The sequence below is a fragment of the Cyprinodon variegatus genome, unplaced genomic scaffold (assembly GCF_000732505.1).
Source record: "Cyprinodon variegatus isolate N-32 unplaced genomic scaffold, C_variegatus-1.0 Scaffold597, whole genome shotgun sequence".
Lineage (NCBI taxonomy): Eukaryota > Metazoa > Chordata > Actinopteri > Cyprinodontiformes > Cyprinodontidae > Cyprinodon > Cyprinodon variegatus.
In genome coordinates, this window is record NW_015151050.1 from 420623 (window position 1) to 430634 (window position 10012).

Consider the following 10012-nt stretch of genomic DNA (forward strand, 5'->3'; position numbering starts at 1 on the left):
AATGTTTGTAAAAATAAAATTTTTAAGTTTACTGCATTGTCTAAAAAGAAATAATTGATAGATTTATTTATACATTTGACTGTCGGGTTGCCTGGTCTCCATTTTTCTACTTGATCCGTAACACACTTTTGTCAGCTCTAAAGCCTCCAAAGGAAATTTTACTCATACACAAATCAAATTATATACAGTATACATGGACTCCATGTAGCACCTTGCTGACTTCTGAAGGAAATTATCAATAATGGATAAGTACAGAGTACAGGGTGCTGAATACAAATGAATATCACATTTGAAAAAAGTTAATTTTTTTGTTTGTAAAGAAAGTTAAAAAGCATGAATCTTTCCACAATAATTGTAATGCTTTGGATTTGCCCATCAAATACAGTCCCATTGAAATGCATTGACTTTTGTATTTACCAAGATATAAAACATTAAAAAAACATTCAAAGGGCAAGAATGTTTATGAATGTCTCATTATGCACTGAGGAGAACTAAATTGGTTTTAATCCTTAATTTGATCGTGGTGTGTAAGCTGAAAGTTTCTAAGAAATACAAAATATATCTCAATTCAAGAAAAACCAAGAATGAGCAAGAAAGTTCAAATCTGCACTATTTTCAAAAGCCTGAGGGGTAAAGTCCAAACCGGAAAAATAGTCTGCAAAGCACCTGAGGGTCATTTCAGATAGTCAGGGGAATAAATCCAAGCAAGTACATTTACTGGAGTTGACAGTTGGTGTGTGGAAACCTGGGAATATCTTGTTGAGTTAGCATACAGAAAATTGATATTTCTCTCTCTCTCATGTCCTGCTTATGCCTTCCCCATCCCTCCCTGAGGTCCTCTTCCACTGGCAGCTGAATTCAACTGACCAACACATCCAGGGACCTACAACATAGGAGCCTGATGAGAAATGCCCCATGTACAATAATTTCTCTGAAGAACATTTCTCCTTGTGTCTACTTATCACGCGCTATATCTATCTCCTCGATTTTCTCACTCCTGCCCTTTATTTTTCCATTCAAAAATCAGATATTTCCTCTTTTAGTCTAGGAAACCAAAGTTCTTATCTTTTTGCCTTCATATCTCTCCTCTCATCCCCCTTAGAATCTCTATTTTTTTTGCCAAGCTGAAGTGCATGTAGTAGGCTGTTTTATATTTTCGATGTTATCAAAAACCCTTTGCATAAGCCTGGATAAGGGAATTTAGCATGCTCTGATTTCATTTTCTCATTCATTTGCTTGGTAAAGGATAATCTAGAAATTTATTTTTTCAGGATATTGCTCCGATAAGCCCTTTGTAATATTTCAAAGCATGGATAAATGTTTAAATTTGGTGTATCTTAAAGAATTTTCTGCACTAATAGTCTTACACTAATCAAATTAGAACTTTTCTGGTTGCTGGTGTTACCACAACAACGCATCACTGTGCAAGCTTTAAATATATCACATTAAAAAAAATGTAAACAATGATGCACTCAAATAAGATAAAAATAAAATGGTCCAATACCAATGAGACATAAAAGGTACAGATTCAATCAATTTTAGCATGAGGAAAACTGATGTAATTCTAGGGTTTCATATTTCTTGATATTTGGTGTTGGTGATCAATCTATTGTCAAAGACTGTACTGCTGATTTTGGGTAAGCAAGAGTGTGGGACTCCCATATCCAGAGGCCATTAGTTTAGGTTTCCCAATACAAACCTTTCAATTTCTGATACTGATATTGCAGCTTTGAGTGCTGAAGGAGACCAAATACAAGACCTAATACAATATCAGCATTAATCATTAATACTTTTATTACTTGTTTTAAACTAATAAAAAAAAAGTATAGTTCTCAAACAGAGAACTATACTTAAGTAGATATCTATGATAAATACACAAAGTAGTGACACAAATGGGTTTAATTTTCTGCTTTTTTAGAAGCAATAAGGGATATCTTGTGAGATATAGCACATTTATACACACACACACACACACACACACACACACACACACACATTTACAGTACCAGGAAAAACCCAACTATTACGCTTTTAAAAAGTGATCTAAATGGAAAATATCGGCACTTAAGTTTGGTGTCAGGATCAAAAGCTAGAAATTTTATATCAGAGCATCTCCTTTAAAGATCATTAAAAAATCTTTATGACTGCCTCCTGCTGATAGAACAAAAAACCTAAAGCAAACTCAAGCTGAGCTCCTGCTTTAGTAATAGCTGGCTGCTAATTTGGTTATGCCTATACATAGCAAAGAGTGTTAAAGTCTCACAGGAGGCAGTCCAGTTTTATTCTCACCTCTGAGGTGAACGTAGATGCTCTCACAAAAGGAGAATTATACGAGCTGAGCTCCACTATCAAATGATCCTCTCTTTCCCCCTTAAAAGTGGTTCATCTTTCGAAGAATTACTAGAGGGTGACATCCCGGAGAGGAAAGAAACATAAGGCATAAAAAGCATGCATTAACCCCTCTGTGAGTCTGCATGTGCATGACTCAATTCACCATCCAAACAGCTCAAGAGTTCCCAGTCAGTCAATAGACAAAGGATGGCAAAGCATCATTCTCTCATTTTAAATCCTCTTTTCACCTCTCCCCCCCCTCCCCCTGACTCATTATGCCTCAAACCCCTCTCCCTGCCTTACTTCTTCACCTATACTTCTTCACTATTCCAAAACTGCTGATAAAAGTGAAAAACATTTAAAATCCCCACTTTTCTCATCACTAAAGTCTGAATCCATCTCCGTTTTAACCTTTCAGACATCCTTACAGCCTGATCCCCCAGTGCAAAAAGAGGCTTTGGGGATTATTTAATCGTGACCCAAATAGAGTCTCCCCATTTTTGCCTCTGTGCTCATGTCATGGTTAAAATACAGACTACTTTTGCCATTTGAGCTCAAGTTATATTGGAGAAAGAAGACATAGCCAATGCAGTTTAACAGTGTTGGCAAGGAACAGGCTGACTGAGTGGAGATAATTCCCTATGACATATGGAAATGAGAACTAGATGTTTCACTCAAAATCACCGACATTTTGTGTCAGACCAAAAAGCAGTAGAAACTAGAAAAACACTCTTAGATTGCAGTCCTCTTCAAAGCAGCAAATTTTGCTCCATATTGTGACTTACAACTATAGCTAAAACTCATACATGTTCTGGAACATTACCAAATTTTAATGAATTGTTCCCTAACATGAGGTGCATCTTTGGTAATTATTTCCCTAAAATCCTTTCATAAGTTTATAAACAAGGCAAAGCTTGTACCTGCAGCCTCTGGTGTCTGTTCTGTCCTCACCTTCTGCACTCTGCATTCTTGTTTGATCAGCAGATCGAGGCTTCAAGCAAGGCATTGCTCACCTTTCTTGTGTTTTTGTCTTCAGTATAATACTTGCTGAAGCTTACAAAATTCACTGCTGCCAAGGATATGGAATTCTTTAAAAAATCCCTGAATCCTGATAATGATGTGGATCATCACCAAAAGTTTATGGATTACTCATTAGATCGAGGTACATCTTTGGTACAAATTTCATTAAAATCCATTCTTAACTTTTTAATTTATCCCAGACACAGATGGACAGACAGAGACACAGACATACAAACATCACCTCATTGGCTGGGGTAATAATGTTGGTTCTAAAATGATTTATGAACTGCCTGCATCTTTCTTTTTCTATCTTTTAAGAACAATCATTTGCTACACCTCCTCTTGTGCTGATTTTGATGTTAACATGCAGTGTGAAATTACAGTGCCTACCCCTGTCTAACAGAGAGCGCTGTGTGCATGTTTGTCTAATAAATGATAACTTTTCATCATGTTAGTACCATCTAAGATTCTGAAACTCCTTTCTTTTATAACTTCACAAAACATGTATTTATTACGCAAACATCAAAACAATAAGGACAGACCCAGATAGACAGGGCTGGAATAATATTAATGTACAGCTGAGACAAAACAGTTCATTTCTCCACTGTGAGATCAATTAAATCAATCAAGACATCAAAATGCACTGTATACAGTTGCATTTACCTTTTTTCCCCTTCACTGTCTAATACTTAAGATTTAGGTTTTCCTGTTTTGTTTTTCTTTTGCAAAATTTGACAGAAATTGTATGTCACTATATTAGATAATGTTTTTATGTTCTTCAGTCAGTTAGATATATTTTTTTTAGAATTTGGTAGTGTTAAGGAAAAAGGTGACAAGCCTGTGTATACGTATACATCTGGTTCTAACTGCAGTGTCATGTAGGGTGTGTGGATAAACAGCAGGCACTGTTACTGCCATGTTATAACTTTCTCTCCGCCTCTTAAGGAAACATTGCGGCACTTAGATGAGTAGTGAATGACAAACTTTCATTTGCTTTGTGATGGACGGGCTCTCGAACTCACTGTGGGAAATCTTAAGAGTTGCCATAGAAACACCACACCATCTCTCTAGATGACAGACAATAGAAGAAATGAAAGGAGGTGAAAAATGTTTGCTGACACAGTGGCAACTTTCTTCTTTATGTGGGAAAAAAAGATCAGGAAGGTATCCAAACTCACAAGATGTGCTAAATACAAAGCTAAATACCAGTGACCTTTTCACATTTTGTCATTGTATAGTCACAAAAAAATATGGTAATACTCTAACCCCATTTAAACATCACCTTTACCTTGAGAGGCTAAATCCTTTCCTCAGCCTACATCCCTCAGTGGTCCTGGATCTGAGTTCATAGAATTGTACCAAAAGTATTTTCTATTAACAATGACCTGATGTCTATATTTTTTTATTATCCCAGTGGCAGCAGTATCAAGCGGCAATAAGGAAGGTAGATGAAAAAGGGACATAAGTATAAAGCCATCTTAGAAGAGAGCCTTTTAGGGGCTGCAAAAGACAAACAGTAATTTATACTGCCTCCATCTCTGGTACAAACTCCATATTAAGTATGCACCCATTATAATCAATAAGAGTGTTTACACTGCCTTCCACTGTACAACTCAAGGTGCACAATCCACAAAAAAATAAAATAAAAAAAATAATCAGCCTGGTTTTATTTTTTGAAATACACCAGAGCCAGATTATTTCAATCTACACAGACCATACTATATCAACAAGATACTAAACAAGCAAAAAATCCATAGTATCCAAATATTTATTGAATTTAGGTTATTTATATAGTGCCAATTCATAACACATGTCATCTCAAGGCACTTTACAGAGACAATTCTACCAGATCATACAGCCAGATTGGTTCAAAGTTTTATGTCCACAGAAAACTGCCTGATTGCATTGACTCTAAGGCAATCCCTCACACTAAGCATGCTTGTAGCGACAGTGGAGAGGAAAAATCCCTTTTAACAGAAAGAAACCTCCAGCAGAATAAGGGTCAGTGTGAGCATGTGAGCTGTGTAAACTTTGATATTGCCCAATATGTTTTATGCTGCATACTGTGATAATGTATTTTCTTGAAGGCCTTGCTAAATGTATAAATATGTATAAGTACAGTTATCCATAATATGCACAAGTGTACTTAAATGTACCATATTAAGTAAAACATAGCTTTTATTTGCAATAATGGACTCAACTGTTGTTGAAGAAAAAAAATTGAGAAAAGATCTGTATGCAAAAAAAATAGCGAAGCAGTTAAAACTGTTGTTTGACACTCCTCTTCCAACTGTTTAGACTGAATTTGTATTTTCAGCTGGTTTTAATTGCAGGGTCTGTGCATGCTTCTAAAGGCACCTCTGGGTTTTTCAGCTAGGTGAGGCAGACACCTCCTTTGCTAATTAGGACTGAAATAATTGCGGGTAAAGAGTGGAGCAGAGACACAGGCAGAATAAAACTGTAGTAAACATATAGACAGGGCTATAATGGGACGGTTAAATCAAAGCGTTTTCATGTGTTAGAATGGCCTAGCCTAAATCCTTATACGTAAATCCAATGCAGAATCTGTGGTAAGATTTTAAAAAAACTAATATGTATGATTGCTCTCCATCTGTGTCTTTTTGAGCTTCAAAAATTTTTCTACAAAGTACTGACTTAGGAGGCTGAATAAAAATGCATTCCATACTTTGCATTTTATCAGATTGTTGTTACTTTCTGTTGCTCTATCAGGCAAAAATCCTATCCAAATACATTAGTGAGATAGCCATTGTTATGGTGCAGGATATTTTTTTTAAGTTTTGCAAGGCATTTTGTGGAACTTTATTACATACAGAGTCCACACAGCCCTGAAAGCAAAAGTGTCAGTAGAAACAAGGGGGAGATTAGATGATGATAAAGTGGCTGTGATGTACAAATACCCTTTGGCAAGGAGGGGCCATAAACCAGCAGAAAACAACAGTAAGCCATTTCAACAATTGTTTAAGTCTCTAAGTTTACTTGTACAAGAACAATACATCAGTCATTGTGAGAAACCCATTGAAATCAGTTCTTCATGCATTTCTCAGCCAATAAAGACAGATCCTTTGAAAAGGCAAGCATGCACAGTCACCAGCGATCCTAAAACTCCACCTCGTTGTTGTCAGATAAATAAGTAACCAAAAGGCTCTGAAAGAAAAGCGCTCTGGGGCCATAGGGTAATGACTGTTTAGTTTACATGTGCATGATTATGCCTTTTACTCTCACTCTCAGAGGGCTCGGACCCCCGTTGAGATGGGGGATCACAAAGGTCAACAACAATTGGCTTGTCTTTCTTTGGGTTACCATAGCTACACAGTGGGCTGCTGAAACCACTGGGGTCACTTTCATCACAGAGTTTGCGCTGGCTAAGGCTAATTGCTGTGTTTTTGCTGGTGTCAGTGCTAAGGCAAACTGTCATCACAATGCAAATATCACTGCTGTTAGTCAACCAATATTCTTTGCTAAACAAAGGAATATGCAGCCACTTAGCAAGCTGTAAAGTAAGGTAACTTTTACTATTCATAAATGTGCCATAATCTAGTCAATGGATTACTATATTGATACTAATTGGTTTGTTAGCTTTATACAACTTTAAGCTTGTGAAAATTTTAAAAATCACTTCACAGTTCCCATTTACTCAGTTTTATAGAAAATAATTTTATAGTATGTCACCTATAAGCACACACATCTAAGAACAAAAAGTGATGAACTGATGTCACCTTCAACTATAAATGCCCAATATGTGCAATGGTGGAAAAAAGATCCTGATTTTAAAAACCATTTCCAAAATAAATAGAAAATTTGATTTACTAATAACAATTTTCAGTCTTTATTCTGGCCTGACACTAAATAAAAATATGGTTACCTTTCAGACATCCATTCATCCAACTACCCTTTGTCTAAATCCGCTTATCCCATATGGGTAGTGGGGGTGGGTAGGAGGGTGTCTGTCTATCCGTAACGATTACTGGGCACAAGTGGGGGTACATCTTGCACAGGCTACCAGTGCATTACAGGTCAAGACAGGATAACATCAGACAAACAACTATGCACAAACACACACACACACCCCTACACAATGTGATGGGGGCCAATCTGGACCACAGAATTTACCTATTAGTTGAATTTTGGGGGGGTTGTAAGAAGAAGTGAAGTAGTTCCAGACATGGTTCACTTTCTATTGTTGAGCACAATTTGACAGAGGGGATCAAGGATAAACACTGATGAGCCTGAGCCTTTAAGATCAGATTAAAATGTTCATCCTATCAAACTTAATACCATGATTAAAACGGCCACAAAAGAATACTCAATAGGCAAAGGAAGCCTGCTGAAGGCTCTATACTTTATTTTGTCTGATGAATCAATACAAAGTGGGTGTCTGAGATCTAAAAAAAATAATTTAGTATAATAATAGAGTATAAATACAAAGGTAGATTGTTATATTTATTCAGTTTAAAAAGTTGAGCATGAGCACAGCTGTAGGGACAAAGCCATGGGGCAGCTATGGATGTAATTCCCATGCATTATCTCTCCAAATTTAACATACCCTTGCTGATCCCCTCAGAGGGTTTTTGAAGCCTGTATCATCAAGGCTTTTAAAAACAGCATTTCACATTCCTCAAACTAAGAAATGCTGGAATAATCCTTTAGTTCTGAAGATCTACTTTTAATAGTTTAAAGAACCACAATTTAACGCTTTTATGGCTGATTCCTTGCTGGAACATTAGAATCTGACAACTTTTAGGCATGTGGAAATCTATTTATTGCAAATGTATAAAAAACACATGGATTTCCTTTGCACTAATATTCTTCTATAAATTCAGTTTTGTCTCTATGCTCTTAAGCCTACACAAAGCAATTAAATGGGGTTTATTTTATCAAATTATGATTTAATGTATATTCCATAGAGCAAAACCGACTAATTTGATATTTTTAGTTAACTGATAAAGTTAATGTAGGTTTTAGACAGCAAAAACAGACCAAAATATATAGCTACAAACAATAGATTGTATCTTTATTTTAGCAGTATTTTATGGCTAAATAACAGCGGTTTTAAACACTGAAAGACCCTCAAAGCACACAAAAGCGAATGGCCTAAATAAATGTATGTAAAAATTATTAAAAGATAGAAACTTGACACTAAAAGAAACAGCTTTTATTTTTATTTCTGTATCATTTATTGTGATTGTTTTTTTATTATTATTTAAATACATCTCTTAAGCCACTTATTAAGTTTCATGGCTTTACAGAAACATTAAGGGAAAAGACAATAAGGTTAAACTATGCTTTGACGCTTGCTTGGAAAAAGGTCTGTTGAAAAGTCAAAGATAGAAAGTCAGAAAAAATCTAAATGTAGCAATATTGTTGGATTACATATATGAATTACCTGGAAGGTTTTAAACTGAGTTTGAAATTAATGCAGCAGTGTTTGGACCCGTTTGTCCTGTGAAATGCCTGGAGATAACATTCCTTATAATATGGTGCCATGTAAATAAAATCAAACTAAGTTGACTTCACATACCAGTGCCATTGACTTCCAATTTATGAATTAAGATGTTAGAGGGGTTTAATACTGACGACAGCACTCTGTCAGCGCCACCAAGTGGCCAGTAAATGTGTGGCATGGGGGGGAAAAAACTTTTTAAACTGAATATTTTAGTTGTTGGTGATTTAAGCTGGTACCTTCATGTAATCAATACATCTGAATGTAATCAATACATCTGAAATAAATCCAAATATCCATTAGTGATAAGAAAGATAACGGCATTAGATGTGTTTTGGCTGGAAATGTGTTGCATATCTCCATTAGAAAATGTTTTACATTTAACGCAATATTAAAAAAAAAAATAAAAATAATAATAAAAAAAAAGCAGAATAAGTATTACAGCACGATAACATTGATTTTGTCTCTTACCGAGTAAAGTGTCCAACTCCCGTTCATCTAGTATTGAGCTGAGCTGCGTGTCTTGTCCCGGAGAGAAGAGTGGTGAGGTAACATAGAATACAGGCAGGCTGGAGATGAAGTATCCTTAGAGCTTGTGTGTCTTTAAGAGTGTCGATCACGTTAGAAATAAGAATAAAAACGTCCTCTGTCTCTGCAGGGAGCGCTCCTTGACGGGTCCCAGCCGCGCGGCACACGGTTGGTAATCGGACACCCACTGTCACGCAAGGAATGCCTCCACTCTGTAACGGAGAGGTAAAAACAACACACACACACAAAAAAAAAAACACTTGCAGCTTGAAAACGCAAAAAAAAAGTTTTATGTGTCAGCTGTAATGGCTGCTGATGCAAAGGGAAAGACAGCCAGATGAGCTGCTGCTGCTGGTGGTGTCCACAATGCTGCGCAGCTCAGGAGCAGCGCTTTTAGTGAGCCGAGCGCTGCGCCCCCACTTTGCGCGTCCAGGGGAGGAGAGACGTGGCAGCGACGCAGATGTCCTGCAGGTGGAGGGAAAATAACTATAAACCACGCAGCTATGGATCAACAAGTTGCCTGACGGAGAGTTGTTAAATTGGACTTTTATTGTGACATACTGAGAGCCATACCACTTTTAATCTAGTAAAAGGTCAGTGCCATGGATACAGCTGTGTGACGCCTCAGGAGTGTGTGTCAGTTTAATAAAGAAAGCCTAGAAGGTCTGAATT

General features: G+C 36.6%; 1 protein-coding gene across 2 annotated transcripts in view; it reads right to left on the reverse strand.

The window, feature by feature from the left end:
• The window catches only part of sema5a (sema domain, seven thrombospondin repeats (type 1 and type 1-like), transmembrane domain (TM) and short cytoplasmic domain, (semaphorin) 5A), a 186623-nt gene extending 176933 nt beyond the window's left edge, over window positions 1–9690 (reverse strand). Inside the window, exon 1 of one of the 2 annotated variants that reach the window (XM_015392589.1) lies at window positions 9284–9689. The gene's annotated coding sequence lies outside the window, so the exon portion shown is untranslated. Of the gene's footprint in view, window positions 1–9283 lie in introns of both variants that reach the window. The other variant, XM_015392590.1, reaches the window with a different exon arrangement.
• Window positions 9691–10012: the final 322 nt, after the last annotated feature.